Raw genomic sequence first — 10,604 nt, forward strand, 5'->3', positions numbered from 1 at the left:
TTGGTCAGACCGGTGACGCAATAATTAATTTAAAACAATATTATATACATATAATTAGTATATATGAAAAATATCAAATTATAAAATAATTTAGAAATGCATTTAAATAATCTAAAATTATAATGAAATCATTAAAAATGGACTAAAACCTTATATATTTAAATTTATGTATGTTTAAAATATTTAATGATATTACAAATTATCAATTCATTCAAATCAAAATATTTTTTTAAAAGATAGACCAAATATCGAAACAAAAAGACTAGCGACTCACGATTATAACACCACAATATATGAAATTTTCAATGAAATAATACTATATGGTCATAAATAGTCTAAAAATATATTAGCATATTTAAGGGGATCAATTTTTTTTATTTTTCTTCTATTTTTTTAAAATTTTTTAGTATTTTTCAGTCAGGTTAAAAAACTGTCCGGTTTTCTGAAAACCGTTCCGGTTCCCGATCCAACTCCGGTTTCCGGCTTAATAACGGCTCAACTCCGGTCCAATCCGGCTCAATTATGTGAACGGTTTTTTGGTCCAAACCGAGCCGTTAACGAGTCCGGGTGACGGTTCAACCGGTCTGACCGTCCGGTCCGGTTCTTTAATCATTGCACAGCAAAGCAGTCACGTAGGACTTAAGCTTTGGTTTCTTTTGCTATTAAAAAAAATAGTCCCCATAATCCAATAAAATATGGATCATTTTGTCTTTTTAGAAACCAAAAATTATAGTTTAAAACTTGAAGGACTAAAACCAAAATGAAAGTAAACTTGAAAGATCAAAAATTATATTAACCCTTAATTTTATCTAACATTTTATTTATGTATTTTGGCTATTTGTATCTTAAATAAAAAGATGCGTTGTAATGAAATCTGAATATCCAACATTCAACAAGGATGGTTAATATTTACAATTTTTAATCTGTAAATTTTTCAATAACAAATTTATTTTTAAATAAATATTAGTTATGAGATTGCTTTTATTTTAAATTATGTGCCTATTTAAATAAAAAAATCATTTAAAATATGTAAAAATTTATATTAAATCTGAACGACGTACATAAAGATGAGCACCCTATGCTCTTTGTGATTAGCATGGAATATGCTCTATTATTGATCTTTTGTGCACTTCTTATAAGCGAATATTATATTTTTTAAAAATACATGGTACTACCTCAGGTTCTTAATAAAAATCTTATTTGACTTTTGTTTTGATCCTAAATATAAGATCCCAATCCACTTTGTCTCTCATATTTATGTTTTTTTTTCTAAAATAGTCCTTCTACTAATAATAGTTTTAGCCAATACACTTGATTAGTAAGAATATTTTAGGAAAGATAACACCTATTTATTATAAATAACTAACTTCTTTTTTTAATTACCTCAAATTAGTCAACTAACTCTTATAAATAAGACGGAAGGTTGTAACAAATGAATTTTCTTGGGTAAGGAGAGAATGAAATATTTTTAAAACAAGAGGGACGAGGAATATTAAAACATTTTTAATAGAACACTTTAAGCCCCACTAGGGGTGTTAAACTTATGGCATCCCAATCCTGGTCAATTCGAGAGAGGACGGATGGGACAAAAAAATTTCAGGATAGGATGACTACAGGACACGACACGGGCTCTCGAAGTATTTTTTTAAAAACTGTTTATTAATAATTATTATTAGATTATTCAATTCACTTATGAGTAATAATTGTTATTATTTTTATATAGTGATTTTTAGCTCTTAAGTTGCAGTGTTATCTCAATAAAATCTCCTTCTTCAATAAAATAATTCATAAAGCCATTATACAATGTTTCTTTTATGGTATTTTTTTTTGTAATATTGTTTTTACATCTTTTTTATATTATATAATTGAGCTTTTTACATAATATTTTTTTATAATGTTTTTATCTTTAGAAGCCTAATGAAAAACAAACATAATAACATAAAAAAATACATACAAAAAATTATACTATCTTTTTTTTTAAAAGGGAAATGGGACGAGAAGGGATTTTTGTCTTGTATCCTATCGTGTGAATAGCCCTAATACCCACCACCAACTATCGCTCATGGGATATGATTCTAGTTGCATATTAAAAAAAGAGGGGGAAAATCATGTAGTAGACACAAAAATAAAGTTAAGCACGAAATCGAAAATAAAACATGAATTTTGATGGGAAAAAAATTCTGTCACTTTATCAAAACCGTAATAAAAATGATATAGATGTGCTGAATAACGGTGAATAATATTGCATGAATTTTTTTCACTCTAATAGTATTCTTCCAAGGAGGGATGAGTAAGAAACCCGTAATCCTCCAACCCGCTTGTAGCCCAATAAATTTTTGCCCTTTTAAGCCTACTTAATTAACCCAAATAGAAGACAATAAACAGGTAAGCTTAAATAGGTAGGGTAGCTTATTAAACAGGACGGGTTATGAGCAAGGCATCATGCTGCCCATATCTGCTCGTTTAAGTTTTATTTTTTTAAAAAAAATGTTTTTATTCTTTATTAAATGATTTTCAGTTCACCGTTTTGCTTTACCTTTTAGTTTCTGCCTTTCATTATTTGACAATCCAATCCATAATCCTTATCCGTTTCTTTCGACTGTGTCACTCTGCCGCCCTGCATCTGTGAGTTGTGACTTGCCCTATTCAACTTTGAGGCTTCGAGATCTAGTGATCTGTGAACTGTGATCGTCTGCGAGAGAGTGAGGTAGCTACTCTGCATCTTCAGCTTCAAGCTCCAGTGAATCAATGATTGTCTGCGAGACTGTGATGCTTGGTGCTTGGGTAGCTGCATCTTTAACTTCAAGCTCGGAGCTCCAATGATCATTTGCGAGACTGCACTGCATCTTCGAGACTTCGACTTTGACTCTTCTCTTTCCATTCTTTACCTTCTCGGCAGCTTCTCGCCGTGGCTTTCCTAAATCTGTCAAACAATTGAAGCAAAGACTGCTGAGTTGTTGGTGCCTAGTAGCTCACGATTCGTGAAGTCGAATGATTGAAGCAAAGGTCCCAGATCTGTCTTCATCCCTCAACAACGACAGTAAATTTTTGTTTTTGACTTCTCCCTGTTCCTCCATTGCTGGTCGCTCAGTTGCTAGTGGCTAGTTACTGGTAGGCAGTAGCTCATTAACTTGTAGCTTATATTATTTGAATTTAAGTTAATTGAGAACTAAGTAGAAGTATAGAATTAAGCACTCTTATAAATTATAATATTACAAGTTACTGTTGGGAGGGGTTCTGGTCTTTTGGATTTGCTCGTATAATTACATATTGGAGCATCTTCATAATCGTGTTCCTACTGCATTAAAATTTTCCCTAATTAGGCCCTTATTTTTGTCTTGATTTCGTGATTTCTAAATGTTGGGATCCATTATTCTGTTTATAACGTACTGTACATATAATTGTAGTTCTCTTTTTTTTCTATTCGCTTGGTATGATGCATTAATTTTCTTATATAAATATAATTTTAGTTCTCTTGGTCATTTCTCATTGTCATTGTCATTGATTTGGAATATGGAAGAAATGAGTAACTCAAAAATAAACAATGGCATGAATGATGTGAAAATGATTGATGGGGACACTAATAATGTTAAAACCATTGCCACTATCACATCCACTACAAAAAAACATGCTTTTAGCGACGGATTAGGATTAGTGACGGAATTTGTTCGGTCGCTAATTCTTTTGTCGCTAATTGATTAGCGACAGAATTTCAATTCCGTCGCTAATTACTGACAAAAATTTTTCGTTGCTAATCCGTAGCTAATTCTTGATAGAAATTTTCTTTACAAATTAGTGACGAAAAAATTTTATCGCTAACCCGATTTTTGAAAAAAAAAAAGAAGCCATGTGGCACCTCTACCAATCGCCACATCATCACTGGTTACTACCTCCATGTGTGCTGCCACCTCACCTCTGCTTGCCATGTGTCGCTATCATATAATTTTCTCCTCAAAGTGACTTCTTCATGGCTCGAACCCAAAACCTCCTCTATGCGCGCGTGCGATTTCACCAGTTAAGCTACAATGAACCTATTAACTTATTATGTAAAATTAAATATATATATATATAATATTATTTTACACAAACAATTATATATATTATTAAAAACTAAAAATATACTATATGATAATTTTGATAATCACTATTTTAATAAAAAATAATTTTTAAATATTTGTTTTACTATTGTTTTATAATGTTTTATTTTTTAAAAAATATTTTTAATATAATTTTAATTTCTAACAACACTAATCTTGAATTTTAAATCATAAATAATTTTTTATAAATATTTTTTAAATTTATTTTTTTAATTAACATTGATAAGATATACAATTTAATTATATATGTATTATATTACATTATATTATATTATATATATGTACTTTATATATTTGAAGAAAATCATTTACAATTAGTCAAAAATTCTTGTTATTGAAAAAATAACTACTATAATAAAATCTAATAAACTATTCTATATAAAAAATTAAATGATTTGAATAGATTATGACAAACAATATTCTCCTACTTGTATATATATCCTGTGTAATTTATTTTCTTAAAATTTTTTGTATATACCATTTGTTTTTGTATTGAAGACCAAAATCAATCTATATTATGGGTATTAATCATATCATAATTAAATTTTATTGTTTAATGATTAAAATTCAAAATTCACTTCAATATTGGTTTGTGTTCATATAAATTTATTTTTTGGTTTTGAATTTCTATCATATATTATATATTTCAATATATTGTACATATGATAAAATTATTTCTTTCTTATATCAGTTTGCATAAGAAAGTTATTAATATTCTTATTATATTTTTTAATTATTATTAATAATTAAGAGGAATTTATTTTAACAAAATATAAGCAAGTTTTCTAAGAAATTGTCTTTCTATTTTCAGTATATACATAATGATGACATGAATGATGACAATATCTTTATTAACACCAACTCTACAAATATATCAATTTATTTATAAATAAAATTTTTTTAAAATCATTATATTCTTAATTGTTATTATATAAATTTTTGTAAGATTATAATTTAAAATAATAAAATTAAAATTAATAACGGATTAGCAACAGAATTAGTGACAAAAACTTCCGTGACAAACAATTTAGTGACGAAATTAGCGACAAAAATTTGCGATGAAAAAAATTCTGTCACTAAATATTTAGCAACAGATTTTCTGATCCGTTGCTAATATTAGCGATAGAAAAATTTCATTACTAATCCATTGAAAAAATTAGTGACAGAATTTTCGTCACAATTTTGTCAGAAATTAGCGACAGAATTTGTTTCCGTCACAAATTCAATCAGAAATTAGCGACGGAATTTGTTTCCGTCACAAATTCTGTTGCTAATCAAATTTTTTTTTTTTGTAGTGATTTCCTCTTGCTACTAGACAACATAATGTAACAATGTCAACAACTAATGTGGGAGGAGGAGGAGGATCACTTCTGCTACCTAGGAAAAAAAAGGAGGCAAACATTTGAAGCATGGAAACATTCCACAAAGGTTGCCACTAACTGAAACAAAAGGTAAACATCATACATGTTGTAACTATTGTGGGATGGATTATGCAAGCCATCGAACTAATTGTGGGATAGAACAATTGTTGTAGCATTATGCAAAGAGTCCAAAAATTCCAAATAAAGCAAGCAAGCAATAGTCAATCTTCTCAATTAATTCTAGTAAATCATTGACTCATCAAGTATATAATGAAGAGGAATGTAGAAAAGCTATTACACATTTCGTCATAAAGGATGAGATGCCTTTTCGGACTATTGAAAGAGAGGGCTTCAAAGACATGATACAACAATTTGAACCAAGATTCAAAATCCCCTCATGATGAACTGTTGCTAGGGATTGCCACCAAATGTATCTTGAAGAGGCCCAAAAATTGAAAAAATATTTTAAACGATCTAAAGTCTGTGTGTCTCTCACCACAGATTATTGGACTTCAATCTAAAAAACCAACTATATATGTTTGACTACTCATTGGATTGATGATGACTGGAATTTACAGAAACAGATTTTGAATTTTTGTGTGATTGAAAACCATAAAGGAGATACAATTGGTGCAAAACTTTAAGACATGTTTATTGAATTAGGCATTGATAAGTTCTAACTGTCATTATTGACAATGCTTCTTCTAATGATACAACACTTGCTTATTTGAGAAAGCGTTTAAGGAGTTGGAATGGTCTCATACTTGATGGTGAGTTTATGCATATATGATGTGCGGCATATATTTTGAATCTGATTGTTTCTGAATGGTTAAAAGATGTGAATAGATCAATTGAGCTCATTCAACATGCAATTAAATTTTTTAGATCTTCTCCATCAAGGTTGAATTAAATTCAAGGAGCTTATTGTTAAAGAGAGAATTGATTCCAAGAGTCTACTATGCTTGGATTATCCCACTAGGCAGGTAATTTAGATAATTATTCAATTATGTTTTGTTTTCAATACACTTCATGGTGTGATTTTGTTTCATTAATAAAACTGTAATAAAAATGATATAGATGATGTTGAATATCGACGAATGATATTGGATGAATTTTTTCCGCTCTAGCAATATTCTTCCAAGTAAATAACCTCAAATGTTACCACATGATTTTCACTTTATATGTTACATAGCATATTATCAATATTTAAAAAAATTGGATACTGTTATGAATATAATAATATCTTTGTGGATGTCTATATATCTTTCATTATTTCCTATAACCTCCAATATCTCCCATTATCTCTATATCCTTTAATTATCTCCTATTATTATGTAATCTGTAGATTTTATTAAAGATGTAAAGCTGTGGCTATAAATAGAGGTCATGTATAATGTACTAAGCAATCTTGAATAGAATGAGAAATACTCTCTCTTGTTGATTCTCTCTTTTTCTCTATTATTCTTCTCTATTTTTTTTTATTTATAATAGATACATGTACAAATGAAACATGAAAACTATGAATGATAGGTTGCCTAAAAAAAGTATTAGACACCAAAAACACAGATTATTCTAATCATTTCATGAATCAAACTAACTCTTTTTTTAAAATCAAATTTCATCCCTCTTCCAATATATCTAATATTAAGAACAAAAATATACCTTATGTAATTTCTAGATAAGGATATACTTCAAGAAACTGCAGAAAATTCTTATTTCTATAATATTATTTTTGTTCATAAAATTTTATAAAGAGAAAAATGCTAGGTATGAGAATAGTTTCCCAAAAATATGGAAGTTATTACATGCATTTTCCCAACATAGAAAAACCAAAATTTTGGTTTGTAGTTCTACAAATTGATAATATTATCCAAAATAGCCAAAATTTTGGGAATACCAATCACTTTAATATAGCCATCCTAAGAGGTGTTTTTTTGCCAAATAAAGGGTATTCTGTGCCTAATGGCATTAGTTGTTTGGGTTTGAAATTAGAGCAGACCATGATCCATTTCAAAGGTCATGCCTCAATACACAAATATTTGCTTCCTATACTAAGATTGCTTATCTATAATTTTTTCTAATAAAAGAGAATTTAAAAATCCACACTAACAAAACCCGAGATTTTTGATATTTCAACTCAAGGTTTCCAATCATATATAAAACCAATCATATCATAACAGTGACATCACAAAGTTGAAGAATATCATACAACGGGTTGTTCTTTCTTGTGGGATAAGATAATCATTTTCATAATTTTTTTTTTCTAGTTCCAGGCTTATGCTCCGCCATAGAGGTGTCATATGATGGAAAATCTCTCATCGTCGATGGAGAAAGACGTATCATTTTCTCTGGGTCAATTCACTATCCACGAAGTACAGTGGAAATATGGCCTGACATTATCCAAAAAGCCAAGGATGGAGGTCTTGATGCCATTAAAACTTATGTCTTTTGGGATTGCCATGGACCAGTTTGACGAAAGTATGACTTCTCATGAAACTTGGATTTTGTCAAATTTTGCAAGCTGATCCAACAAGCAGGACTATATGCCATTTTAAGGATTGGTCCTTATATTTGCTTAGAGTGGAACTATGGAGGCTTCCCACTATGGTTCCATCAATTGCCAAGAATTGAATTGAGAACTGATAACCAAGTTTTCAAGAATGAAATGCAGATTTTCACTTCAAAAATTGTGAACATGGCTAAAGAGGCTAAGCTCTTTGCATCACAAGGAGGACCTATTATCCTTGCACAGATTGAGAATGAGTATGGAAATATCGTGTGGGGTATGGAGATGCAGGGAAGGTATATGTAAAATGGTGCGCTCAAATGGCTCTAGCACAAAACATTGGTGTTCCCTGGTTCATGTGTTAGCAAAATGATGCTCCTGAGGGTATAATCAATGCATTCAATGGATACTATTGTGATACCTTTCAACCCAGTAACCCGAAAGCCCAAAAATGTGGACCAAAAATTGGATTGGATGGTTTCAAGAATGGGGTGAGAGGAATCCCCATAAGACTGCTGAAGATGTTGCTTACTCAGTGGCTTGTTCTTTCCAAAATGGTGGGTTGCTCAATAATTATTACATGTACCATGGAGGAACAAACTTTGGACTAAGTATAGGGGGTCCATATATTACAACATCTTACGATTATGATGCACCGATTGATGAGTATGGAAATTTGAATCAGCCAAAATAGGGCATCTTAAGCACCTTCACGCTACAAGAAAATTAGGGGAGAAGATTCTCACTGACGGCACAAGAAGTGGTAGGAATTTTGGAAATTCAGTCATATTGACCGGATACACTAGTAACGCCACTGGAGGAAGATTTTGCTTCTTGAGCAATGCTAATGAACACCAAGATGTATACATAGATTTACAAGATGGTAATGATAAGTACTTTGTGCCTGCTTGGTCTGTGACCATTCTTGATAATTGCAATAAAGAGGTTTTCAATACTGCAAAGGTCAATGCTCAAACTTCAATAATGGTGAAGAAAAGTGATACAATGAACCACTTACTAATAAGCTTACTTGGGTATGGAGACTAGAGCCTGTGAAAGACACCATGAAAAGAAATGGAAAATTCAAGGCAAACCAACTTCTTGAGCAAAAAAGACTTGACTTAGATGTTAGTGACTACTTATGGTATATGACTACTATTGAGATCAAAGACAAATCTACTTGGAAAAATGCAACCCTTCAAGTTGACACTAAGGGTCCTCTTCTTCACAGTTTTGTCAACAAAAAATTTGTCGGGTCGAAATTTAGCCAATGGCGGAATGGATTCATATTTGAAACAAAAAATCTGGCTTGTATATTCCTTTATAGTCACATTCCTCATCACATCCATTTCAGCTCATAATTAAAGAAGGCCAATAGCGACCAATGCTTTGCCCACTGACCCAAGCTTGTCCTTTACCCATGCCTTGCAAATCCACAACCACTTGGTCTATTCCAGAAGGAGTTTTAAAATGGGTTGCATACCAAGTCATTCTTCTTCCAACATGTGTGTTAGTTTTTGAACTATTGCACACTGATGGGTCATTGCGACGTTTAGCCTCACCATTCAATCCAATTTTGTAAGACCAAGTATTGTTTGACAAGTCCATTGTGACATTATCCCTGCTGATTCGCTGAACTGGCCCACCTGCTATCCCAGTCTTTGGTAACCCATCACAAAGATGGCACCATGTGCCATGGTCATTCTTGAACAATGAAGAAAATACATTGGTTTTATTTGAAGGAATAGGTGGCAATCCTCAAAATGTTAGATTCTAAACTGTCACGACTGGAACTATTTGTGCCGCATATGAAGGTGCAATATTAGAGCTATCATGCCAAGGTGGGATGACCATCTCACAAATTCAATTTGCTAGTTTTGGTGACCCCACAGGAAAGTGTGGATCTTTCCAAAAAGGCTCATGGGAAGCTAGTAATAGCAAATCTATAGTGGAAGCCACGTGTCTTGGGAAAGAAAAGTGTGAATTATCAGTGACGAGAGAAACATTCAGCAGAAGTGACACTGGCAATAGTACTACTATAATTAGATTAGCTGTGTAAGCTCTATACTAACTCAATGCCGCCTTATGGCTTCCCACAAGGAATAGTCTGTGATATCCATATGGTAGGCATCAACATTTGAAATCTCAAGGCCTATCATATGTGGTTGTATAAGAAATACAAAACTGGAGAGAGCTAGTTTGATCTGTATTATCAGGATTTTTCTAACCATGTTCGCGGCGATACTTGTGTGAAACCAGACCGAGAAATTAGATGGCAATGAAAGGACGAAAGCCTTTAGGAGGAAGTTTTTAAATTTCATTCGTTATGCTTGTGTCTTTATAATTCATGGCCTTGTAAGCTGAAAAATAAAAAGCAGGGAATCATCGTACAATTTATTTCAACAATATATATTTTGCTGATGATATAATAAATAAAATTGAAGACATGTAGTATAATTATGTCAAATGGCAAGGGATGAGTAAAGGTCGTGAAGGAATAAATTTTATGGAATAGTTTGATGGCTTGATTCACTTAATTGTTTATTGATATGGATCAAGCAACGATGGTTGGATTGAGTGAAAGGGATTTAATGCCTCTTAAAATAATGGATTTGATCCCTCTTAATAGAACAATCATAT

General features: G+C 31.4%; 1 pseudogene; it reads left to right on the plus strand.

Annotated features, from left to right (window-relative positions):
- Window positions 1-2,991: 2,991 nt before the first annotated feature.
- LOC114748113 (beta-galactosidase 15-like) lies at window positions 2,992-10,023 on the plus strand (annotated as a pseudogene).
- The last annotated feature ends 581 nt before the right edge of the window (window positions 10,024-10,604 follow it).

Source organism: Neltuma alba, unplaced genomic scaffold, assembly GCF_004799145.2.
Source record: "Neltuma alba isolate B1F8T4 unplaced genomic scaffold, ASM479914v2 tig00005612_pilon, whole genome shotgun sequence".
NCBI classification, from domain to species: domain Eukaryota; kingdom Viridiplantae; phylum Streptophyta; class Magnoliopsida; order Fabales; family Fabaceae; genus Neltuma; species Neltuma alba.